Below are 27,856 nucleotides of genomic sequence, written 5' to 3'. Positions count from 1 at the left end.
GTTTTCAAGTGGATTTGAGGGGCCTTCATATTAGAAATACCCCATAAATGACCCCATTATAAAAACTGCACCCCTCAAAGTATTCAAAATGACATTCAGTAAGTGTGTTAAAGGACATGTCCGGTGCACACTTTTCTTATTGTATCCGTTCCGGGCTGCAAAAAAAAGAAAATAAGCTTTTTCTTGCCTGCCTACGCTCCCCCGGTGCTCCGGTACAGGCGTTCGGTCCCCGGGCTGTATTCTTCTTACTTCCTGTTAGCCCGGCACGTCACATGGAACTTCAACCTATCACTGGCCGAGGCGGGACATCACTGAGTACTTTGAGGAAACCCAATGTGAACACGGTGAAAATATGCAAACTTCTTGTTGATGTTGTCCATGGTAAGAATTGAACCCAGGACCCCAGCACTGCAAGGTAACAGACTAGGTGACTGGTTTGTACAGCTATATATTTCTCCAGTGTGAGGTCCACTGGACCAAACTCACGAGTGTACAATCCCTACCTCTCTCAAAAACATAATGGATCATTTATCATAAATGATCAGGGATCTTTGTGTCTATGATCGGTTTGATTACTTACAGATTTAAGGAAAAGCAAACAAACAATAGGAATAAATGAATAAGAAATGCTGCACACATGCATGGAAAGTTACTAAAAGGTAAGATGTTAAGATAGATAGATAAATAGATATGTAAATTTTCTAGTATTTTATACTTTCTGCTTGTTTTGTTTACATTTTTTGCTAACCTATTGAACATCCTATGAAAATTACTTAAAATGAGATAGAAAGATAATGAAGCTGCTTTTTGTAGACACTTTATATGGAATAAAAACAATGTTTGGCAGCAATTGGTGCTGTGTAGAGATCCTTTTTTCTTTTAGACAGATAGATAAATAAAGGTAATGGCCGTAAATTTTGGCACCCCTGAAATTTTTCAAGAAAATGAAGTATTTCTCACAGAAAAGGATTGCAGTAACACATGTTTTGCTATACACACATTTGGAACTAAACAAAAAAGGGAGGGAAAAAAAGGAAATCAGACATAATGTCATACCAAGCTCCAAAAATTGGCTGGACAAAATTATTGGCACCCTTAACTTAAAGGGGTTATCCAGGAAACATTTGTTTTACATATATCAACTGGCTCCAGAAAGTTAAACAGATTTGTAAATTACTTCTATTAAAAAATCTTAATCCTTTCAGTACTTATGAGCTGCTGAAGTCGAGTTGTTCTTTTCTGTCTAAGTGTTCTCTGATGACACCTGTCTCTGGAACTGTCCAGAGTAGAAACAAATCCCCATAGCAAACCTCTTCTATTCTGTGCAGCTCCCGAGACAAGCAGAGATGTCAGTAGAGAGCACTGTTGCCAGAAAGAAAACAACAACTCAACTTCAGCAGCTGATAATTATTGGAAAGATTCAGATTTTTTCAATAAAAGAAATTTACAAATCTGTTTAACTTTCTGGAGCCAGTTGGTTATCCTCAGATTTCATGATGCCTTGCGCATATTTAAGGCAGTCAGTGCCAGAGGCAGCAAAACGTCATTGAGCCTCTATCATATTTCACTGTAGGTACTGTGTTCTTTTCTTTGTAAGCCTCATTCCCTTTTCGGTAAACAGTAGAATGATATGCTTTACCAAAAAGCTCTATCTTGGTCTCATCTGTCCACAAGATGTTTTCCCAGAAGGACAAAGAAGGGCAAAATGTAGTTTTGCTTTTTTATGTCTCTGTGTCAGCAGTGGGGTCCTCCTGGGTCTTCTGCCATAGCGTTTCATTTCATTTAAACGTCGATGGATAGTTTGTGCTGGCACTGATGCTCCCTGAGCCTGCAGGACAGCTTGAATATCTTTGGAACTTGTTTGGGGCTGCTTATCCACCCTTCGGACTATCCTGCGTTGACACCTTTCATACATTTTTCTCTTCTGTCCACAACCAGGGAGATTAGCTACAGTGCCATGGGTTGCAAACTTCCTGATAATGCACTGTGGACAAAGGCAAATCTAGATCTCTGGAGATGGACTTGTAACTTTGAGATTGTTGATATTTTTCCACAATTTTGGTTCTCAAGTCCTCAGACAGTTCTCTTTCTGTTGTCCATGCTTATTGTGGCACACACAGACACACACTGCAAAGACTAAGTGAGCTTCTCTCCTTTTTATCTGCTTTCAGGTGTAATTTTTATATTGCCCACACCTGTTACTTGCTCCGGGTGAGTTTAAAGGAGCGTCACATGCTTGAAAAATCTAATTTTTCCACAATTTTGAAAGGGTGCCAATAATTTTGTCCAGCCCATTTTTGAAGTTTGGTGTGACATTAAGTCCAATATGCTTTTTTTCATCCCTTTTTTGGTTTAGTTCCAATACACACAAAGGGAATAAACATGTGTACAGCAAAACATGTGTTACTGCAATCCTTTTCTGTGAAAATACTTCATTTTCTTGAAAAATGTATAGATAATATATATATAGATAGATAGATAGATGCCAGTAGACAGACAGCCCTGAGAGCCAAAGATGAGGAGATGTCTGATCAATGTTTCTGTGAGACATCTGTCTAGCCTCTGACCTCTTTGCTCCACTTTCAAGATATCATGAGTATTACCAAAAGAACTTAAGTGGTAAACTCTGTTCTGTTAATCCAACATGTTCAAAAAATGCTGTCCAATACTGGTGCTTATGACTGTCAGGGGAACACTTTATTTCCTTCCCACTTGCCCCCCCCCCCCCCCCCCTTATCAGTGGTTAGACTTTTCATCTATTGTATATTATACCGTATATAAAGTGTAGGAACAACAAGGTAAAATTACAGTTCCATTGCAGTAGGATCTGAATGCAGTTATTATTCCCCTTTATTCCCTCATAGACGACTTGATAAGAACAGTTTAAAGTTAGAGCAGGGGTCTCAAACTCCCGGCCCGGGAGCCATTTGCGGCCCGCGGAACGAAAGTTTGTGGCCCGCACCAGGGATGTGTGATTTGTATTGCCCGACGCCCGGGACAGGCAGTTCCAGGTGCCGGGCAGTTAACTTCAGGCATTTAGCCCTGCTTCGGGCAAGCAGCGCTAAATGCTGAAGGCTTCACTTACCCCGCCCTCCTCCTCCCCGTCTTCGGTTGGCTGGCCGGCCCAAGTCTGATGAGGGACGTCGCGCATGTGACGTCCCTTCGCAGACCCGCACAGGAGGACGTCGGTGACGTCATTAGTCAGTCCACCCCGGACCGAAGCGCAACACAGGACAGGTAAGTGTGTGCATGTGTGTGTCTGTCTGTGCATGTGTGGGTGTGTGCATGTCTGTCTGTGCATGTGTGGGTGTCTGTCTGTGTGAGAGTCGAGGGCGAACGACAATGCTACCTAATATGGGGAACCTGCTTCTACCTAATGTGGGGAACCTGCTACTACCTAATGTGGGGAACCTGCTACTACCTAATGTGGGGAACCTGCTACTACTTAATGTGGAGAAACTGCTACTACCTAATGTGGGGAACCTGCTATTACCTAATGTGGGTAAACTGCTATTACCTAATGTGGGGAACATGCTACTATCTAATGTGGGGAACCTGCTCCTACCTAATGTGGGGAAACTGCTACTACCTAATGTGGGGAAACTGCTACTACCTAATGTGGGGAAACTGCTACCACCTAATGTGGGGAAACTGCTACCACCTAATGTGGGGAAACTGCTATCACCTAATGTGGGGAAACTGCTACTACCTACCTAACATGGGGGACCTGCTGCCTACCTACCTAATGTGGGGAACCTGCTGCCTACCTACCTAATGTGGGGAACCTGCTGCCTACCTAATGTGGGGAACCTGCTGCCTACCTAATGTGGGGAACCCCCAGAAGTAGCACCCCCATCATCCGTCAGCTCATGTTATTACCACACGGGGGTAGGGGGAACGGGGAGGTTGCTGGTGGATGATGAGGGGCATGTGATGGAGGCATTATATGTGAGGGGCGCATGATGGGGTCATTGTATGTGAGGGGCGCATGCAACCCAGCCTCACCCAGCTGCTACCTCCAGTGGCCCCCAGATAATTTGAGTTTGAGACACTGGTATGCAGCCAGAAAACAGAGTTAAAAATGGCCTAGACAACAGCTACCCCTGAATAAATCCAGAAAGAGAAAGCCCACAGAAAAAAGTGTTTTTCATGGCATACAGGGAGCAGGAAAACTGTGGACCAGTTGGAATCAGACAGGTGGTTATTTAAAAGAGGCACTGGCATCCGGAAGAGACTTAAATCAGCTTGGAGAGAGACAAAGTGCTGAGAAGGGACCTCAATAAAGGTATTATTTACCATGGAAAGTTGGCTAGGGTTTATGAAGTAAGGCAGTGGGCCTCTTTTACTAAGAGTGATAGGTTTTTACTAGTGTGAAATGTTGTTTCAGATTTTCAGGATTCCACTATATTTACTATGGGGATTCACAGATTTACAAGTCGGGATCATTTGCTGACCAGCTATTTCTAAGTAAAAATTTCCAGCCATTTATTTACAGGATTTTCTGTGAATTCAAGTTTGGTTGTGAAACCACGACCCCCTTTTTCTTTTCTTTTTTTCTTTGACCAGTCATGCCCCCTTTGCGACAGACCACACCCCTTTTTTTGCCTTTTCCCAATCCAATGTCAGGTTAGTTGGATTTTCCTGGTGCACACTGTCTGAGACACTAAGCACCAAAATAACTTGGAAAAACCAGACAAAAACTAGTGGGTTTAAAGGGGTACTCCGGTGGAAAACTTTTTTTTTTTTTTTTTTTATCAACTGGTGCCAGAAAGTTAAACAGATTTGTAAATTACTTCTATTAAAAAATCTTTATCCTTCCAGTACTTATTAGCTGCTGAATACTACAGAGGAAATAGTTTTCTTTTTGGAACACAGAGCTCTCTGCTGACATCATGATCACAGTGCTCTCTGCTGACATCTCTGTCCATTTTAGGAACTGTCCAGAGCACAGAGCAGCATATGTTTGCTATGGGGATTTTCTCCTACTCTGGACAGTTCCTAAAATGGACAAAGATGTCAGCAGAGAGCACTGTGGTCATGATGTCAGCAGAGAGCTTTGTGTTCCAAAAAGAAAAGAATTTACTTTGTAGTATTCAGCAGCTAATAAGTACTGGAAAGATTAAGATTTAAGTACAGTGGTCCCTCAACATACGATGGTAATTCGTTCCAAACGACCCATCGTTTGTCGAATCCATCGTATGTTGAGGGATCCGTACAATGTAAAGTATAGGCATCTGTACTCACCTGTCCCCGTCGCTCCAGACCAGGTCCTCACCGCTCCCGCTGCTGTTCCAGGGGCTCCCGATGCTGTCCCGCAGCTCCGGTGTCTTCTTCGCGATCCTCCGGCTTCTTCCGCATCTTCTGCAGGGTCCGGGCCTTGCTTTCCGGTGACGTTATTACGCTGCTGCGCCGGCGCGGCGTGCGTAGTGACGTAATAACGACGCCGGAAAGCAAGGCCCGGACCCTGGAGAAGATGCGCAAGGCGCTGGAGGATCGCGAAGTGGACCCGGAGCAGCGGGGATAGGTAAGTGAACCTGCTGGGGCACATTACACTGCTATCCGACAGCAGCTTAAGCATTTTGCGCTGTCGGATAGCAGTTAATGCGATGGCCCCGACATATAAAAGCATCGTATGTCGATGCTGACATCGACATGCGATGGCCTCTCAGAGTATGTCGATTTTATCATATGTCGGGGCCATCGTAGGTCGGGGGGTTACTGTAATTTACAAATCTGTCTCTTTCTGGCACCAGTTGATTAAAAAATATTTTTTCCCACCGGAGTACCCCTTTAAGCTTAGTAAATGAAGGCCAGTGTGTTAATCCCTTAATGACACAGACCATTTTTGCTTTGAGGACACAGACAATTTTAATTTTTGCATATTATTTGTCACAGGAAATTAAACAGAAAATCACAATTTTGCTACTTTTGGGGGGGTTTAGTTTTACATGGTACTCTTTACAGTAAAACTGAAATGTTCTGTGGGTCAATACAATTAAAATAATACCAAAGTTTACATTATTTTCTATTATTGTACTGCTTTTAAAAAAAGTCAAACCTTTTCTTACCCTCTATAATTTTATAATTTTCTCATTTTTGGTCACTGTTTACTCTATTTTTCCTGGGATGTAATGTGTGTTTTTTTTTTTTTTTTTTTTTTTTTTTTTTTGCATTTACGCTTTTATTGTACAGGATCATAAACATATTTTAATAATTAGGACTTTTCTGCATGCGGAGATACCAAATATGCTTGTTTATTTATTTTCTTTGACTAGTAAAATGAGAAAAGGGGGTGATTTAATATTAAATTCAGGGAGGAGATTACTCTTCAAGGGGTTTAGTGTGAGATAGACTGATGTTGTTTTGACATGAATATGTATATCTGTAAAATCTATTTTATAAATAGTTTCCATATGCTGTGCTATTCACATTTTCACTAAAAATTACAGTGTATCACTGGCCATGCTATTTTGTTTTTGGCTTCCTAGCATGGATTAATTATTTCTTATATTGAGCCAAAATCTGTTCCTTTCCAACTTATCCCTTTCTATATGAATCCAGGCACCTCTGACAGTGGCTTATCTCATGTGGGGAGAAAGGATTGGCACCTAGCATGTTGAAATTCAACAAGGTTAATCCTTCTTTTTCCTGACATCTACTATCGGAATAGTTGAGACACCACCATAAAAATTAGATGGTAGACCGATTCCACTAAAATCAGTGGGTTCTGCCGATATTGAGGCCTACCTCACATAGTTTTTCTCTTAGGCTATTGTATAGTTTTGTATTTTTGCGTTTATCACTAAATGTTCCTCTTTATGGTATGAACAAAACATCTACCAGATTGCTTCTTTATATACTGTACTAACTGCAGGTATTTGATAGCATTTTGCTAGAAGCAAACCAGCCCCATCTAGACTACACTTTAACCCCTTAAGGACGCAGCCCATTTGGGCCTTAAGGACGCAGACAATTTAATTTTTACGTTTTCGTTTTTTCCTCCTCGCCTTCAAAAAAATCATATTTCTTTTATATTTTCATCCACAGACTAGTATGAGGGCTTGTTTTTTGCGCGACCAGTTGTCCGTTGTAATGCCATCACTCACTTTACCATAAAATGTATGGCGCAACCAAAAAAATACTATTTGTGGGGAAATTAAAAAGAAAACCGCAATTTTGCTAATTCTGGAAGGTTTTGTTCTCACGCCGTACAATTTACGGTAAAAAAATGACATGTGTTCTTTATTCTTTGGGTCAATACGATTAAAATGATACCCATGATAACATACTTTTCTATTACTGTTGCACTTTAACCCCTTAAGGACTGAGCCCTTTTTCACCTTAAGGACTCAGCCATTTTTTGCAATTCTGACCACTGTCACTTTAAACATTAATAACTCTGGAATGCTTTTAGTTATCAATCTGATTCCAAGATAATTTTTTCGTGACATATTCTACTTTAACTTAGTGGTAAAATTTTGTGGTAACTTGCATTCTTTCTTGGTGAAAAAATCCCCAAATTTGATGAAAAATTTGAAAATTTTGCATTTTTCTAACTTAGAAGCTCTCTGCTTGTAATGAAAATAGATATTCAAAATAATTTTTTTTTTATTCACATATACAATATGTCTACTTTATGTTTACATCATAAAATTGATGAGTTTTTACTTTTGGAAGACACCAGAGGGCTTCAAAGTTCCGCAGCAATTTTCCAATTTTTCACAAAATTTTGAAACTCGCTTTTTTCCAGGGACCAGTTCAGGTTTGAAGTGGATTTGAAGGGCCTTCATATTAGAAATACCCCATAAAAGACCCCATTATAAAAACTGCACCCTCCAAAGTATTCAAAATGACATTCAGTCAGCGTTTTAACCCTTTAGGTGTTTCACAGGAATAGCAGCAAAGTGAAGGAGAAAATTCACAATCTTAATTTTTTACACTCGCATGTTTTTGTAGACCCAATTTTTGAATTTTTGCAAGGGGTAAAAAGGAGAAAATTTTTACTTGTATTTGAAACCCAATTTCTCTCGAGTAAGCACATACCTCATATGTCTATGTTAATTGTTCGGCGGGCGCAGTAGAGGGCTCAGTAGGGAAGCCCCTATGGTGTCAGAAGGGAAGCCCCTATGGTGCCAGAACAGCAAAAAAAAAACACATGTCATACCATTTTGTAAACTAGACCCCTCGGGGAACGTAACAAGGGGTTAAGTGAACCTTAATACCCCACAAGTGTTTCACGACTTTGGCATATGTAAAAAAAATAATTTTTTTTTACCTAAAATGCCTCTTTTCCCAAAAATTTTACATTTTTAAAAAGGGTAATAGCAGAAAATACCCCCCAAAATTTGTAACACAATTTCTCCCGAGTACGGCGATACCCCATATGTGACCCTAAACTGTTGCCTTGAAATACGACAGGGCTCCAAAGTGAGAGCGCCATGCGCATTTGAGGCCTAAATTAGGGACTTGCATAGGGGTGGATATAGGGGTATTCTACGCCAGTGATTCCCAAACAGGGTGCCTCCAGCTGTTGTAAAACTCCCAGCATGCCTGGACAGTCAGTGGCTATCTGGCAATACTGGGAGTAGTTGTTTTGCAACAGCTGGAGGCTCCGTTTTGGAAACAGTGGCGTACCAGACGTTTTTCATTTTTATTGGGGAGGGGGGCTGTGTAGGGGTATGTGTATATGTAGTGATTTTTACTTTTTATTTTATTGTGTGTTAGTGTAGTGTAGTGTTTTTAGGGTACAGTCACACGGGCGGGGGTTCACAGTAGTTTCACGCTGGCAGTTTGAGCCGCAGCTCAAACTTGCAGCCGGATACTTACTGTAATCCTCCGCCCATGTGAGTGTACCCTGTACGTTCACATTGGGGGGGGGGGGGGGAACATCCAGCTGTTGCAAAACTACAACTCCCAGCATGTACGGTCTATCAGTGCATGCTGGGAGTTGTAGTTTTGCAACAGCTGGAGGCACACTGGTTGTGAAACACAGAGTTTGGTAACAAACTCAGTGTTTTGCAACCAGTGTGCCTTCAGCTGTTGCAAAAGCTACAACCCCCAGCATGTACGGACAGCGGAAGGGCATGCTGGGTCTTGTAGTTATGCAACTGCCGGAGGCATACTACTTTGGCTGGGGATGCTGGGGACTGTAGTTATGCAACAGCTGGAGACACACTGGTTTGCTACATAACTCAGTGTGCCTTCAGCTGTTGCAAAACTACAACTCCCAGCAGTCACCGACAGCCAACTGGCATGCTGGGAGTTGTAGTTATGCAACCAGCAGATGCACTACTACAACTCCCAGCATGCACTTTAGCTGTTGGTGCAAGCTGGGAATTGTAGTTACACAACAGCTGAAGGTACACTTTTCAATAGAAAAAATGTGCCTCCAGCTGTTGCAAAATTACAAGTCCCAGCATGCCCATAAGGGCATGCTGGGAGTTGTGGTGGTCTGCCTCCTGCTGTTGCATAACTACAGCTCCCAGCATGCCCTTTTTGCATGCTGGGAGCTGTTGCTAAGCAACAGCAGGAGGCTGTCACTCACCTCCAACGATCCTCGCCGCACAGGTCAGTCCCTCGTCGTCGCCGCCGCGGCCGTCGCTCCTGGGGCCCCGTTCCCAACACTGACGCCGGGGATCGGGGTCCCCAGCACCTGGGGTGCACGTCCCGCACCCGCTCACATCCTCCGGAAGAGGGGCGGAGCGGGTTGCGGGAGTGACACCCGCAGCAGGCGCCCTGATTGGTCGGCCGGTAATCCGGCCGACGAATCAGGGCGATCGTGAGGTGGCACCAGTGCCACCTCACCCCTGCAGGCTCTGGCTCAGAGACGGCCCCGAACAGCCTGTAATTCCGGGTCACCGGGTCACTGGAGACCCGATTGACCCGGAATCTGCCGCAGATCGCTGGACTGAATTGTCCAGCGATCTGCGGCCATCGCCGACATGGGGGGGCATAATGACCCCCCTGGGCGATATGCCGCGATGCCTGCTGAACGATTTCAGCAGGCATCGGGCACCGGCTCCCCTCCGGCTAGCGGCGGGGGGCCGGGATTTGACAGGACGTACTCAAACGTCCTGAGTCCTTAAGGACTCGGAAAAGGGTCCGTTTGAGTACGTCCTGCGTCCTTAACGGGTTAAAAAACAGTGCAAACTTTTTAACCAAATTAGTACGTTTAAAATCCCCCTATTTTGAAGACCTAAAACTTTTTCATTTTTCCGTATAAGCGGCGGTATGAGGGCTCATTTTTTGCGCCGTGACCTGTACTTTTTATTGATACCATATTTGCTTATATAGAACTTTTAATCCATTTTTTATTCATTTTTGGGGGAATAAAATGTTATAAAAAGCATCTATTTTGGACTTTTTTTATTTTTACGTTCACGCCGTTTACCATACGGTATCATTAACATTTTATTTTAATAGTTCAGATATTTATGCATGCGGCAATACCAAATATGTATATAAAATATTTTTTCAACACTTTTTGGGTGTGAAATAGGGAAAATTTATGTTTTTATTGGGGGAGTTTTTTTTTTTTTTACTTAATTTTTTTACTTTTATTTTTACACTTTAATAGTGCCCATAGGGGACTATTTATAGCAATAACTCGATTGCTAATACTGTTCAGTGCAATGTATAGGACATAGCACTGATCAGCATTATCGGTCATCTTCTGCTCTGGTCTGCGGGAAGGCAGATCAGAGCAGAAGACGCCGGGAAGGCAGCGGTGCCAGGTGAGGGGACCTCCGTCTGCTGTGCTGGATGATCGGATCGCCGCGGCAGCGCTGCGGGCGATCCGATCATCCATTTTAGTGACCACGATGCTGCAGATGCCGTGATCTGTATTGATCACGGCATCTGAGGGGTTAATGGCGGACATCCGCGGGATCGCGGATGTCCACCATTACGGGCGGGTCCCTGGCTGCGATCAGGGCATCGCTCCGATGCTCGCGGTAATGCTTAGGACGTAAATGTACGTTAAGTACCAACTCACCAGGAGTTGCGTCGTTAAGGGATTAATATTGAGAAGGTGACCTTTCTGTCTTTCTTCAGGGCTATAATAATGTTCCTCAATGTTTCTAAGTCAAGTCCTCTCTGCTCAAATAAATTACTCCCAAGGCTAAAACTGTATACTGTTCTGCATTAAAAGCATAGTATAACCATGGATTGAGCGCTCTCTAAAAATAGTGTGCACCCCATGGGGTATATACACCACAGGTTAAGATCATATAGGATAGAATAATTTGAGGTCATTTGGATTATGTGGAATGTTTAATGTGTGCAGGCAAATTTATAAACCCTCCTTATGTTAATATTAAACGCAGATCAGTACTTTTTTTGTTTTAAAAAGGTGAAAAGAAACGTGGTGCATACATTAGCAGTACATTATACAAATTTAATGACGAAAGCTATTGTTGCTCCACATAGGTAAAATACATGTTTAAATGTTTTACTAGAGGAGGATGGAGAAGCCTGGGAGTCCATGCATGCCAAAACTAACAAATAATTGGGCCCAAACCAGCATGGTCTTACTGCAGGACTTGACTGATTCCTTATGAATCAAGGACCCAGCAGAAATAGTTAGGAGCCAGGATGCTGCACATCATGTAACATTACATTGAAAAAAGTGAAGTTATGTGATATCATACGATCAGTCATTAACCACATAGGGACCCAGGGCGTACAGGTACGCCTTCAGTCCCTGGTACTTTAGGACCCAGGGTGTACTTGTACACCTGTGGGAATTTCGGTCCTTGACTGGGGTGACTGCTGATATTGATCAGCAGGCACCCCTCGCAAATGCCCAGGGGGGTCATCAGACCCCCCCATGTCGGCGATCGGTGCAAATCGCAAGTGAATTCACACCTGCGATTTGCGCCGATTCCGGGTCATACGGGTCTATGGTGACCCGGAGTATAAGGGGGATCGCGGTTGTCCAAGACACGGTCGCTCTGAAGGGATAGGAGTGAGGTGGCAGGGGTGCCCCTCCCCCCCCCCCCCCCGTCAAGACGCGACGACCAATAGCAGATGGGGGGCCATAGGGGGTCAATAGGTGGGGCAGAACGGAAAAACAGACGGGGACTGGCGGCAGAAGATCCACTTACCCATCCGGAGGCTGCAGGCGACGGGGATCGGCGGGCAGCGATTTCGTGCAGCTGGCTCCCTGGATCCTACGGAAGCCGGTGAGTTGCCTAGCAACATCTGGAGGGCTACAGTCTGAGACCACTATACAGTGATCTCTAAACTGTGGCCCTCGAGATCTTGCAAAACTACAACTCCTAGCATGTCCACACAGCAGTTTGCTGTCTGGGCATGCTGGGATTTGTAGTTTTGCAACATCTGGAGGGCCACAGTTTGGAGATCACTGTGCAGTGGTTTCTAAACTGTAGCCCTCCAGATGTAGCAAAACTGCAAATCCCAACATGCCTAAACAGCAAAAAGCTGTCTCAGCATGCTGGGAGTTGTAGTTGCATACCTCCAGCTGTTGCATAACTACATCTCCCAGCATGCCCTGCGGCGATCAGTACATGCTGGGAGTTGAAGTTTTGCAACAGCAGGAGGCACACTGGTTGAAAAATACTGAGTTAGGTAACTGAAGGTTTTCCAACCAGTGTGCCTCCAGCTGTTGCAAAAGTACAACTCCCAGCATACACGGTCTATCAGTACATGCTGGGAGTTATAGTTTTGAAACAGCTGGAGGTTTGCCCCCCCCCCATGTGAATGTACAGGGTGCATTCACACGGGCGAGTTTACAGTTAGTTTTATGCTTCAAGTTTGGGCTGCGGCAAATTCCTAGCGGGAAACTCACCGTAAACACCCGCCAGTGTACCCTAAAAACACTACACTACACTACACTAACACACAATAAAGGGTAAAACACTACATATACACCCCCTTAACTGTCCCCCCCAATAAAAATGAAAAACGTATCGTACAGCAGTGTTTCCAAAACGGAGCCTCCAGCTGTTGCAAAACAACAACTCCCAGCATTTCTGGACAGCCACTGACTGTCCAGGCATGCTTGGAGTATAGCCACAGCTGGAGACACCCTGTTTGGGAATCACTGGCATAGAATACCTCTATGTCCACCCTTATGCAATCCCTAATTTTGTCCTCAAATGCGCATGGCGCTCTCTCACTTCGGAGCCCTGTCGTATTTCAAGGAAACAGTTTAGGGCCACATATGGGGTATTTCAGTACTCGGGAGAAATTGCACTACAAATTTTGGGGGGCTTTTTCTCCTTTTACCCCTTATGAAAAGGAAAAGTTGGGGGCTATACCAGCCTGTTAGTGTAAAAACTTTTTACATTTTTTTACACTAACATGCTGGTGTTGCCCCATACTTTTTATTTTTACAAGTGGTAAAAGCAAAAAAGACCCCCAAAATTTGTAACACAATTTCTTCTGAGTACGGAAATACCCCTTATGTGGGTGTAAAATGCTCTGCGGATGCACAACAAGACTCAGGAGTGAGAGCGCACCATGTACATTTGAGGCCTAAATTGGTGATTTGCACAGGGGTGGCTGATTTTACAGCGGTTCTGACATAAACGCAAAAAAATAAATACCCACATGTACCCCATTTTGGAAACTACACCACTCACTGAACGTAACAAGGGGTATAGTGAGCCTTAACACCCCACAGGTGTTTGACAAATTTTCATAAAAGTTGGATGGGAAAATGAAAAAAAAAAATGTTTTCACAAAAAAGCTGGTGTTACCCTAAATTTTTCATTTTCACAAGGGAAAATAGGAAAAAAGCCCCCCAAAATTTGTAACCCCATTTCTTCTGAGTAAGAACTTACCGCATATGTGGATGTAAAGTTCTCTTCGGGCGAACTACAATGCTCAGAAGAGAAGGAGCGACATTGGGATTTTGAAGAGAAAATTTGTCCGCAATTGACTTGACACGTGTGCTTACAAAGCCCCCATAGTGCCAGAACAATGGACCCCCCCCCACATGTGACCCCATTTTGGAAACTGCACCCCTCACGTAATGTAATAAGGGGTGCAGTGAGCATTTACACCTCACAGGTGTCTGACAGATTTTTGGAACAGTGATCCGTGAAAATTTAAAATGTTATGTTTCATTTGCACAGCCCACTGTTCCAAAGATCTGTCAATTGTTTGCTTGGTTGAATCCCATGTTACTAAGGAATCTGAGGAGAAAATTTCGAGGCGATGGGTCCAAGTGGAATTTCACTCCTCACCATCCAGCTATTCAGCTGGGGTCTCTGTCTACGTACATAGGGCCATTCCAGTTAACATATTTTCTAAGAAAGTAGATAAAAGAGGACAGTATGTTTTCTTGCATGCTAAATTTTTTGATTGGGAAGTATTGCTGGCCCACTCAGGATAGATCCTCAACTAGGGTGGGAAGAGAGTCTGAAACCCCCCTCCTTAAATTATGTGTAGAGATGGGTTGGAGAGACCCGTGGCATTTAATGAATCCTGATAGGAGGGTGTTTTCTTGCTTCTCGGCCTCCCATAAAGTCGCATCGCAAATTGATGCTGTTCTCTCTAATGACAGGGGGCTGCGGTTCATGGAAGCTATTAGATATGAAGGTAGGACCATATCGGATCATTCTCCAGTGATAATGGAACTGGGAATTGGGGGTAGGAGAAATCAGGGGGAGAGAGTTTTCAGTCTTAATTCACATTGGTTGAATCTGATAGGTGGTAAGGAAGGAATTGTGAAAGAGCTATGGGAATGTTGGAAATTGAATAAGAACGCCCCTTACCCGGTAGTGTGGGATACTCTCAAAGCAGTACTGAGGGTGATTTTGTATAGGGAGATACAAAGGAAAAAGAAGGAATTTAATAAGGTGGAACAGGACTTGAGGCAGAAGGTTAAGGAGGCAGAGGAGAGATATGAGGTAGAGTGATCTGAAAAGAACTTTAGGGATTTAGAACTCGAGCAAGGGAAGTTGTCAGAGTACTACTTGGAGCAAGCACAGCATAAGATTTTTTTCTCGGGCCAGAGGAGATTTTGTAGAAGGAGCTCGCCCCGGAAAATTGGCCAATTTAGTTATGGCCCAAAGGGAAAGAAGCGAAATCGTAGGACTACAGGATGAAAATAGAGATATTCAAACATCGCAGGAGGACATACAGAAGATCGCCCGACAGTACTATCAAAAATGATATAGCTCAGAGTAGCTTGCAGGGGATAGTTAGACAGAGGCATATTTAGAGGAGATCGATCTACCAGCTGTAGATAATGCCAGCCTCGAAAGTCCTAATAAACAGATTACTGTAGAAGAATTGGAGAAAGCCCTAGAGGGATGTTCGGTCTCATCAGCCCCTGGGCTGGACGGCCTACCTTATTCAATATACAGAGAATATACGGAAGCATTACTACCTGTTTTGTGTACAGTCTTGGGGGAGGCTTTGAGGGGAGGAGAACTGCCTCCCTCAATGCTGGAAACTAAAATAGTTTTAATACTGAAGAAGGAGAAAGATTGTACAAGGATGGAATCTTATCATCCTATATCCTTGATAAATTCAGATGCAAAGATTCTGGTGAAACTTTTGACCAGAAGACTGTCTCCTCTTCTTTCCAAATTAGTAGGAGTTGAGCAAATCAGATTTGTTCCGGGGCGCTCAATCCATAACAATTTGGTTCGTTCAATGGTTAATATACAGTTGGGCTCTGCTCCCTTCCGCTCCCCCCCTGTCACTGGATGCTATGAAGGCATTTGACAGGGTGGAGTGGAGATTTTTGTGGAAGGTCCTCAAAAAATTTGGTTTAGATGGTTGAATGGTTTAAGTTATTATATAAAAATCCTAGGGCCAGGGTTGCAGTAAATGGATCTCTTTCATCTCAACTGACCATTGGACGGGGCACAAGGCAGGGCTGCCCGCTTTCACATATGTTGTTTGTTCTTTTTCTGGAACCGTTGGCGATGAAGTTTAAAAAAGCAGAGGATCTGAGGGGTTTTGGGATTAAAGGAGTGGAAGAGAAATTCCTAATGTATGCTGATGATATTCTTCTGTTCTTAGAAAATGTGTTTGTAGGGGTTCCAGAGGCAATTAAGGTTGTCGAGGAATTCGGGAGGGTATCTGGCCTCAAAATCAATTGGGCTAAATCTTCCTTAATGGCATTGGTTACAGGTAATGTTAATGGAGTCCTCAAACAATAAAGAGAATGATGTCCGGCACCGCTAGTCCTAAAGGCAAAGGACAATGAACTGGATAACAGCAACTGCTACGTGTTCCTGTGTAGCGCTAAGTAATATCTCATCGGGCGGTGCAGTAATCCATTTTTCTGAAGAAGCAATAGTAAAATACTGAAGTAGACGTGAAGAAAAACGCACTCACCCGAGAAGTTCGCTGAGACGAAGAGGGTATTCTTTATTCAAGCGCTGTACAGGTAACAACGGACAGGTGCACAGGGAGCAGGAGATGGTAGCAGGCAGGGGGCGGCAACTAGTTTCGTGCACGTGGTCGCTTCCTCTGGCTCGCACTGACGTCAAGGCGTCTGAGGAGGTTACTTATGGATACAGGTTGCCATAACAACAACAAACAGGTAAGGGAAACATATAAAAAAAAATGTTTAAAAACAGTTCCATAAAAACAACCTATATACTTCAGCCTGTTCAGAGGGTATTAGAGGAGAAAGGCACCCAAAATCAATTGGGCTAAATCTTCCTTAATGGCATTGGTTACAGGTAATGTTAATGGAGTCCTCAAACAATAAAGAGAATGATGTCCGGCACCGCTAGTCCTAAAGGCAAAGGACAATGAACTGGATAACAGCAACTGCTACGTGTTCCTGTGTAGCGCTAAGTAATATCTCATCGGGCGGTGCAGTAATCCATTTTTCTGAAGAAGCAATAGTAAAATACTGAAGTAGACGTGAAGAAAAACGCACTCACCCGAGAAGTTCGCTGAGACGAAGAGGGTATTCTTTATTCAAGCGCTGTACAGGTAACAACGGACAGGTGCACAGGGAGCAGGAGATGGTAGCAGGCAGGGGGCGGCAACTAGTTTCGTGCACGTGGTCGCTTCCTCTGGCTCGCACTGACGTCAAGGCGTCTGAGGAGGTTACTTATGGATACAGGTTGCCATAACAACAACAAACAGGTAAGGGAAACATATAAAAAAAAATGTTTAAAAACAGTTCCATAAAAACAACCTATATACTTCAGCCTGTTCAGAGGGTATTAGAGGAGAAAGGCACCCATTTTCCCTGAGTCTCCCTGAGAGTGCTTGTGCCTCTCTTTTAAAAAACTCTGGTTTATTGTTTATTCGCTTTTAGCGAACAAACTGACTATAGGGGATACTTTGTTTTACATGTGGGGGGTGGGAACTGTCGAAGTGGAGTAGAGCATTATGGGAGGTAGTTTTGCAAAATGAAGTGGTAATGAGGGTATTATTAAAACCTGAACATCAAGGAACTCCAGCCGAAGCCCCCCAAAATGATAGGTAAACAGCATGTTCCTATCATTTGTGGTGTTCAGGTAATGGACGAATGAGGAGAATTCGTCTTCACCTCCGTCCCAAATGACAAAAATATCGTCTACAAATCTTAAAAAGAGTTTTATGTGACGAACAAAGGGATTTTTGGAGGTGAAGACGAACTCTCTTTCGAACATTGCCAGGAATACATTTGCATAAACGCATGAGACAGGGGTCCCCATTGCGGTCCCCTGTTTTTGAATGAACCAATCATTATTATACATGAATGCATTATTTGTGAGTACAAACCTCAATGCTTCACTGAAAAATGCTATGAAATCAGTTGATTTGTTGGTACATTGGAGGCAATCCTCCATAGTCTGTATACCTGCATCATGGGGAATGCGGGTATACAGGCTTTCTACATCAATTGATGCTAAGAATTGGCCCTCTCTCCATTCAAAATTTTCCAATTGAGTTATCAGATCACCTGTGTCCCTAAGGAAGGTAGGGAGCTCTCTAAGGACAGGGGACATGAGCCAATCCAGATATCCTGACAAAGATTCCGTCACCGAACCAACCCCAGACACAATCGGGTGGCCTGGGGGCTGGTTCAGCGACTTGTGGATCTTCGACAGGATATACCAGTAGGGAAACTGGGGATCAGTGGGGATTCATTTTTCTGCCACTTTTTCAGCCAGGACACCCTTTTCTGTATGCTTCTGTATGTACTGCAAAGTAGAATTGGTGGCGCAAAAAATAAGCCATCATATGGATTTTTAGGTGCAAAATTGAAAGCGTTATGATTTTTAGAAGGTGATGAGGAAAAAATGAAAATGCAAAAACGGAAAAAACGCTGAGTCCTTAAGGGGTTAAAGCGAATAAACAATAAACCAGAGTTTTTTAAAAGAGAGGCACAAGCACTCTCAGGGAGATTAAAGAAATGGAGTTATCCAGAGAGAGTAATTAATAAAGCTTTTGATAATGTTCAATTAAAAACAAGGGAGGAACTTTTGCGCAAGAATGTATCACAAAAAGAAAACAGAAGTGAAACAGACAAAAAAGACAGGTTCACCTTCGCCTTCAAAAATTCCCCTATGAATAACATTCTCAGCAATATCATAAGAAAAATTTGGTATATATTACAGGAAGACGAATTGTTAAAATCAATAACGGTACAAAATCCCATAATCACCCATAAACGTAACAGAACATTGGGAAACTTGTTGAAAACATTCAAAACTAACATCAGAAAAAAACAAGAACCTACTAAATCATAAATGTCGCCACTGCAGTGTGCGCCGACACAATCTGGCCAAGCTGAGTTATTGGCTTGTGGACACCCAGATTGTTGTCAAACAGTTAATAACATGCCAGACAAGTTTTGTAGTGTATTGTTTAATTTGCCCATGTGGGCATTATTATATCGGTAAAACGATAAGGAAGTTACATGTACGTGTTAAGGAACACTTGCGGTCCATTCAGACTGGTGTGGGAGCAATGCGGTTTATCACTCATGTTAGAGAAATCCATGCCGCTAACCCCACCAGTGTGAATTTTGCTGGAATTGAAAGAGTAGAAATCCCGCCCAACGGAGGAGACAGGCACCAAATACTTTTGTACGGTGTCCATTTTAGGACAGCATCAGCAGTCAAGCTGTACCTCGCGCATCCTTCAGCCAAAACGGCATCCCGCCTCCTCTGTCAGGCGCCAGGCAAAACCTTTGTCATCCTTAAGTCTGTCATACCTCAGATGAAAATGAAAGTGCTGAGTCAGCAGAGCTTTGGCAGACCTGCTAGCACAGACAGTGTGTGATTGGCTGCTGCCAGCAAAGATACTGTGATTGGTTGATGGGAACGTAGGTGTGTGCAGTCCCGCTCCACTGTTTATACACATTACTTTACAAACCCTAATCCTCTCATGTACCCAGCTTTCCCCTATTCCTGCAAAATAAACCTGCGCTCTCAGCTTTTCCCCTATTCCTGCAAAACCTACAGTTATGTAGTCAGCTGTAGGTTTATCAGGAATTGTTAAAAGCTAAGTACATAGCTGTAGGTTTTTCAGGAATCGGGAAAAGTTGAGTACATAGCTGTAGGTTTTTCAGGAATCGGGAAAAGCTGAGTACATAGCTTTTCCAGATTCCTGAAAAACCTCCAGCTATGTACTCTGCTTTTCCCGATTCCTGAAAAACCTACAGCTATGTACTTAGCTTTTAACAATTCCTGATAAACCTACAGCTGACTACATAACTGTAGGTTTTGCAGGAATAGGGGAAAAGCTGAGAGCGCAGGTTTGTTTTGCAGGAATAGGGGAAAGCTGGGTACATGAGAGGATTAGGGTTTGTAAAGAAATGTGTCTAAACAGTGGAGCGGGACTGTACACACCTACGCTCCCATCAACCAATCACAGTGTCTTTGCTGCCAGCCAATCACACACTGTCTGTGCTAGCAGGCCTGCCGAAGCTGTGCTGACTCAGCACTTTCATTTTCGTCTGAGGCATGAGAGAGTAAAGATTGACAAAGGTTTTGCCTGACGGAGGGAGGAGGCGGGACACAGTTTCGGAAAGAGGGAGGAGGCGGGACGCAGTTTTCGCTGAAGGATGAGGGAGGTACTGCTGAAAACTGACAGCGATTTGTCTGAGGAAGGAGGCGGGACGCCGTTTTGGCTGAAGGATGAGCGAGGTACGGCTGAAAACTGACAGCGATTAGTCTGAGGGAGGAGGCGGAACGCCGTTTTGGCTAACGGATGATGCTGTCCTAAAATGGACACCGTACTTTTGAAAAAGGAAGCCCAGTGGATAATCCGTCTGAATGCTACAGGCCACTCGGGTTTAATGAAAAGAATGAAATGGGTGCCTTTCTCCTCTAATACCCTCTGAACAGGCTGAAGTATATAGGTTGTTTTTATGGAACTGTTTTTAAACATTTTTTTTATATGTTTCACTTACCTGTTTGTTGTTGTTATGGCAACCTGTATCCATAAGTAACCTCCTCAGACGCCTTGATGTCAGTGCGAGCCAGAGGAAGCACCCACGTGCGCAAAACTAGTTGCCGCCCCCCTGCACGCCCCCTTCCTGCTACCATCTCCTGCTCCCTGTACAGTGCTTGAATAAAGAATACCTTCTTCGTCTCAGCAAACTTCTCGGGTGAGTGCGTTTTTCTTCGCGTCTACTTCAGTATAATGTTAATGGAGTGATGGGGGTAAAGGTCCTGAAAGAAGATGAGAGTTTGGACAATTTAGGAATTAAATTGGCATCGTCAAAAGATTTCTTTAACCAGCTTAATCTTAGTACATTACTGAGTAAGCTTAGGAAAAAAGTAGACGCTTGGGTGAAACTGCCTCTTTCTATTGCAGATAGGATTGGGCTAATTAAAATGGTTGTGCTTCCCCAAATATTATATGTAATGGGTGCAGCTCCCAGCTGGATCCCTGGGAAGTAGTTCTGGGGCTTGGAAGCCCTAATGGGCTTGGAAGCCCTAATTTGGGGGAGAGGTAGGGTACGTATGAAATACAACAGGTGGGTTCACTTTAAATGAAAAATGTGGAGGGGGGTTACCGGAGTTTAGGTTGTATTTTTTGGCAAAGAACCTCCAAAATATTAGACGTGGGTGGAGTAAAGCACTGTGGGGGGATTTATTTGAGTACTATAGAGGGCACTATGAGAGTTTTTTTGAATTTGTTGAAGCGGGCCTTCCAGTTAGGAAGGAATTAGAGCACATTCCATTGCTAGGATTATTTAGGAAAACCTGGCAAGAAGTTAAAAAAAGATGTAATATAGAGGGAAGCATAAGTAACACGTTATTATGGGATAATATTCACTTCGAACAATTTAAAGGGTTAGGGAGTGATTTTTGGAAAGTTAAAGGGGTTAAATACATGGCACAATTTTTCCAAAATGGAGAGATAAAGAGTTTCGAAACACTAAAGAGTGAGTATGGATTGCGAAATGAACATAAATTTTGGTATATTCAACTACCGTATTTATCGGGGTATACCACGCACCGGCCTATAACACGCACCCTCATTTTACCAAGGATATTTGGGTAAAAAATAGTTTTTTACCCAAATATCCATGGTAAAATGAGGGTGCGTGTGTGTGTGTGTATACCCCGATACACCCCCAGGAAAGGCAGCGGGAGAGAGGCCGTCGCTGCCCGCTTCTCTGCCCCTGCCTTTCCTGGGGTCTAGAGCCCTGCTGCCGCAGCTTCTCTCCCCCTGGCTATCGGCGCCGCTGCCTGATCTCTCCCCCTGACTATCGGTGCCGGCGCCCCATTGCCGGCGCCGACAGCCAGGGGGAGAGAAGCGGCGCCGACAGCCAGGGGGAGAGAAGGGGCAGCGGCACGCATTGCCAGCGCCGCTGCCTCCCCCATCCCCGGTTGCATAATTACCTGTTGCCGGGGTCGGGTCCGCGCTGTTTCAGGCCTCCGGTGTGCGTCCCATGCGTCGTTGCTATGCACTGCACGGCGCGGCGCAATGACGAGAGACGTCTTTGCGCCGTGCAGTGCATAGCAACGACGCAGGGGACGCACACCGGAGGCCTGAAGCAGCGCGGACCCGACCCCAGCAACAGGTAATTATGCAACCGGGGATGGGGGAGGCAGCGGTGCCGGCAATGGGTGCCGCTGCCCCTTCTCTCCCCCTGGCTGTCAGCGCCGCTGCCCGATTGCCGGCGCCGCTTCTCTCCCCCTGGCACCGATAGTCAGGGGGAGAGAACGGGCAGCGGCGCCGATAGCCAGGGGGAGAGAAGGGCCGGCAGGGGGAGAGAAGCCGGCAGCGCTGGCGGTCTCTGCACCTGCAAAGCCGCTGCAGTTCATTGATTTAAAGCGCTCGCTTTAAATCATTGAACTGCAGCGGCTTATCGGCGCATAACACGCAGGTAGACTTTAGGCTAAAAATTTTAGCCTAAAAAGTGCGTGTTATACGCCGATAAATACGGTAAGTGAAGCATATAGATGCACTGAAAGGAAGGAGAAATTTTAAATATGTACACATATGGTGGTAGAATATATTAATTTGTAAGGAGGTGGGAAGTTAAAATATATAAATAGTTTACTTCTTAAAACTGTCCCCGTTAATTTTCAGGAAAATAAAAAAAGGAGGTGGGAAGAAGCATTTGGCCCAATTTCTGGGAAAACATGGGAAGGTATATTGACAAATGCTAAAAAAAATTCTATTAATAAAAGACATAAAATTATGCAAATAAGAATAATTTATCAACTGTATTACTCACCGTTACAGTTAAAAAAGATAGGGAGTTGGAAGAGTGCAGTCTGCCCTAAGTGTGGTACAATGGATATGGGTTTAATTCATTTGCTATGGGTATGTCCAAAGGTTAAGGAATTCTGGGCTATGGTATTTCGGACAATTGGAAAAAAAATTAATTTAGAAAAAGATTGGTCGGGGATGGAGGTCATTCTTGGAGACCTTGGTAAGGTTAAAGGAGTACTCCGCCCCTAGACATCTTATCCCCTATCCAAAGGTCAGATCGCCGGGGTCCCGCTGCTGGGGAGCCACGGGATCACCGCTGCGGCACCGCGCTATCATTACTGCACAGAGCGAGTTCACTCTGCACGTAATGACGGGCAATACAGGAGTCGGAGCATAGTTACGTCACGGCTCCACCCCTCGTGACGGCCCGCCCCCCTCAATACAAGTCTATGGGAGGGGGCGTGATGACAATAGACTTGCATTAAGGGCACGGCCATGATGTCACAAGGGGCGGAGCCATGACGTCACGCTGCTCTGTCCCCTGTATCGATTACGCACAGAGCGAACTCGCTCTGTGCAGAAATGATAGCACAGTGCCGCAGTGGCGATCCAGGGGGTCCCCAGCAGCGGGACCGCGGCGATCTGACATCATATCCCCAATCCAAAAGGATAGAGGATAAGATGTCTAGGGGTGGAGTACCCCATTAAGGAAGGCCTAGAATTATTAAATTGCATTTTCATGCTAGCTAAGGTGGTAGTTTTTAGGGGGCTTTTCGGTAAAAGTGGTCCCAATGTAACCGAAAGGGAGTGGTTAGTTCAAAAATTCGGAAATATGAGGAATGGAGAGCTGTCAGGTCTAGGAAAATATTAAATACTTTCAGATCAATCTGGGCAGAGTGGAAAGAGTGAGATTGGTATAGTTTTTTTTTTTCTCTTCCTTCCTTTCTTCCTTCTGGCAGGGGTGGGGGGGGGGTAGAGGGAGGGGGACTATGGAAATGTACAGTACTGTTTGAGGACTATGTATGTGTATTTATATGTGTAATTGATATAATAAAATTCATTGGAATATAAAAAAAAAAAAAACCAATTTGCTTTCCAAAAGCTAACTGTGACTCTTTCTCTTCTAAGCATTTCTCTTAGTTGCCCGCAGAGCATTTTACATCTTAACATGGGGTATTTATATACTCAGAAGAGATGGGGTTACAAATTTTGGGGGGCATTTTCTTCCATTACCCTTGGTAAAAATGGTAAATTTGGGGAAAAAACTGCACTTCAGTGACAACTTTTTTTTTCCTTTACACATCTGATTTTAACAAAAAGTCGTCAAACACCTGTGGGGTGTTAAGGCTCACTGGACCCCTTGTTACATGCCTTGAGGGGTGTAGTTTCCAAAATGGTATGCCATGTGGGGGTTTTCTGCTGTTCTGGCACCATAGGGGCTTCCTAAATGTGACATGCCCTCCAAAAACCATTTCAGCAAAATTCACTCTCCAAAATCCCATTGTCGCTCCTTCCCTTCTGAGCCCTCTACTGCCCCCCCCCAGAACACTTGAAATACACATATGAGGTATTTCCTTACTCGAGAGAAATTGGGTTACAAATTTTGGGGGGCTTTTTCTCCTATTACCCCTTGTAATGCGAGTGTAAAAAATGAAGATTTAGAATTTTCTCCTTCAATTTTCTGCTATTCCTGTGAAACACCTAAAGGGTTAACAAACTTTCTGAATGTCATTTTGAATACTTTGAGGGGTGCAGTTTTTAGAATAGGGTCATTTATGGGGTATTTTTTTAATAAGAAAGCCCTTCAAATCCACTTCAAAACTGAACTGGTCCCTGAAAAATTCCGATTTTGAAAATGTTGTGAAAAATTTGAAAATTGCTGCTGAACTTTGAAGCCCTCTGATGTCTTCCCAAAGGAAAAACATGTCAACTTTATGATGAAAATACAAAGTAGACATATTGTATATGTGAATCAATATATAATTTATTTGGAATGTCTGTTTTCCTTACAAGCAGAGAGCTTCAAAGTTAGAAAAATGCAACATTTTCAATTTTTTCATCAAATTTTGGAATTTTTCACCAAGAAATGATTCAAGTATCAGCGAAAATTTACAACTAACATAAAGTAGAATGTGTCACGAAAAAACTATCTCGGAATCGGAATGAAAAGAAAAAGCATCCCAGAGTTATTAATGCTTAAAGTGACAGTGGTCAGATGTGCAAAAAACGTCTGGCTCCAGAAAGTTAAAAAGATTTGTAAATTACTTCTATTAAAAAATATTAATACTTTCAGTACTTATAAGCTGCTGAAGTTGAGTTGTTCTTTTCTGTCTAATTGCTCTCTGATGACACCTGTCTCGGGAACTGTCCAGGGTAGAAGCAAATCCCCATAGCAAACCTCTTCTACTCTGTGCAGTTCCCGAGACAAGCAGAGATGTCAGCAGAGAGCACTGTTGCCAGACAGAAAAGAGCAACTCAACTTCAGCAGATGATAATTATTGGAAGGATTTAGATTTTTTTTAAAGTAATTTTACAAATCTAGAGAATAAAAAAGATCACTAGCGCTGGATGGGTCTGGTTTGATGTGTGATTGTACTGCTGCTTTACTATAAATGTGCTCCCCTATGGATGCACACAGTGTAGAAAGAAATACACTGAAAAATAATTGAATAGTAAGCGCTGTATTATACACACAAGTTACAAACTGACCTGTAGATTGTACGGTTGCTGATAAAAATTGTTGGTTGCGGTGTAAGTGTAATGATCCCACAGCAATGCTGTTACAAATCTGTTTAACTTTCTGGTGCCAGTTGATATAATTCCCCCCCTCCCCCCTGGAATACCCCTTTAGTGCCCCCTCATCTCTCCCCTGTGTCACAGCTGTTAGTGTCCCCTTGTTTCCCCCTGTGTCACAGTCAACAGCGCCCCCCTTATCTCTCCCTGTGTCACAGTCATTATTGTTCCCTAATCTCATATTACTTTTAAACCTTTGTCTCTCTAATTTAAAGCTATGTCATCTTGTGGTAGATTTTCTTCTTTTAACCCTTCCAGGACAAAGGGCGTACAGATACGCCCTGGTCCCGTTAAGGAGGTTTAAACCGTTCTCACAAGTGGAGAATGATTTAAACCCATTAAGTCCTGGTTGCTAAGGGCACCCAGGACCCACAGTTAATGACGGGCACTGTCGCCGATGCCCGCCATTAAAGGGCTACACCGGTGAAAAACCGGTACCAGAAAGTTAAACAGATTTCTAAATTACTTCTATTTAAAAATCGTAACCCTTTCAGTACTTATCAGGTGCTGTATGCTTCACAGGAAGTTCTTTTCTTTTTGAATTTTTCTGTCTGACCAGAGTGCTCTCTGCTGACAACTCTGTCCATGTCAGGAACTGTCCAGAGCAGGATAGGTTTGCTATGGGGGTTTGCTCCTGCTCTGGACAGTTCCTGAGACGGACAGAGGTGCCAGCAGAGAGCACTGTGGTAAGACAGAAAATAAATTTAAATAGAAAATAACTTTTTCACCGGGGTACCCCTTTAAACCTTTAGACGCCGCAATCAAAGTTGATTGCGGCTTCTAAAATGCGGGGTTAACTGTGTCGGTAGCTCAGTGGAGCTGATTGGGACATCTGCGGTGACATTGCGGGTCCCGATCAGCTGAGTAGACAGCGGAAAAGCCCTTACCTGTTTCCTCGCCATCCAATCGGTCTCCTGCTGCCCCTAGCCTGCTATGCAGGCTGGAGCAACAGAGCACCGATAACACTGATCAATGGCATAGCATTGATCAGTAAATGCAATCAGAAGATTGCATGGTATAGCCTCCCATGGGGGCAAAAAACTAAAGTGTGAAAAAAAGTATATAGAGTTAGCTAAACCGCACGGTCAATGGCGTACATGTAAAAAAATACTAAGGTCCAAAATTGTGCATTTTTGGTCACTTCACATACCATAAAAAATTTATAAAAATTGGTACTGATAAAAACTACAGACCACAGCGCAAAAAATGACCCCTTATATATCCCCGTATGCAGAAAAATAAAAAAAAGTTATAGGGTTCAGAAGATGAGAATTTTAAACATACTAACGTTCACAAGCACTTCGGACTACGGTAGATACATCCTGCTAGGACCAAATTGCTGACTGACCCTGTTACCGTTGTGGGGTGCAGAGACATAGGGGGAATTTATCATTGCATATAGAGCTTTTTTTTGTCTATTTCTGAACGCAAAAATTTGCGTTACAGTTTTTTGTATCTTTTTCTTGCGCAAAATCTGATAGAATTCTTCATTGCCATGTCTACGGTAAAGTTTACCATAGAGCACTTTCTACTGTAGAATTGAACTTATTAACAGCATTATTTTTTTTTTTATGCAAAAAAATTCGCAAAAGCAGTTATAGTCCAGGGGCTAAGGGGCAGATCGCAGCAGGTCATTCTTCAGAGACCCGCTGTGTTCCGCATTTGCTAACTGCACAAGCCGGCGTCACATGCGGCTACACTGCGCTCCCCGCCGGCTCCTGTATACAGCTCTCCTAATTCATAATCCCCGCCCCGCTTTTCCCCAATTAGAGCTCTGGTCTCCTGGTGGAAGAGATTATGAATGATGACAGCTGTATATAGTATTCCCCGCCGGGAGCGCAGTGTAGCTGCATGTGCTGCCGGCTTTTACAGTTAATAAATGCGGATCGCAGAGGGTCTCTGGAGAATGACCTGCTGCGATCTGCCCCTCAGCCCCTGGACTATAACTCCCATCATGGACAGAGTCTTTTCCATGATGGGAGTAGTTGCACTTGCACATTCCCCGGCTGCAGGACTTTTAGGACTACTACTCCCATCATGGACAGACTCCGTCCATGATGGGAGTTATAGTCTAGGGGCTGAGGTGCAGATCACAGGAGGTCATTCTCCAGAGAACTGCTGCGATCCGCATTTTTAAGTTAACAAGCCGGCGGCACATGCGGCTAAACTGCGCTCCTCGCTGGCTCCAGGCTCCTGTATACGGTGTCATAATTCATAATACCAGCCACCAAGAGACGGGAGCTCTAATTGGTGAATAGCTATTCACCAATTAGAGCTCCTGTCTACCGGCAGGGATTATTAATTAGGAGAGCTGTATATAGGAGCCGGCGGGGAGCACAGTGGAGCCGCCGGCTTGTTAACTTACTAAATGCGGATCACAGCAGGTCTCTGGAGAATGACCTGCTGCGATCTGCACCTAAGCTTCTGGACTATAACTCCCATCATGGATGGAGTCTGT

The sequence above is a fragment of the Hyla sarda genome, chromosome 4, assembly GCF_029499605.1.
Source record: "Hyla sarda isolate aHylSar1 chromosome 4, aHylSar1.hap1, whole genome shotgun sequence".
NCBI lineage: Eukaryota > Metazoa > Chordata > Amphibia > Anura > Hylidae > Hyla > Hyla sarda.
The sequence above is the reverse complement of the archived record's forward strand: the minus strand, read 5'-3'. Positions refer to the sequence as shown.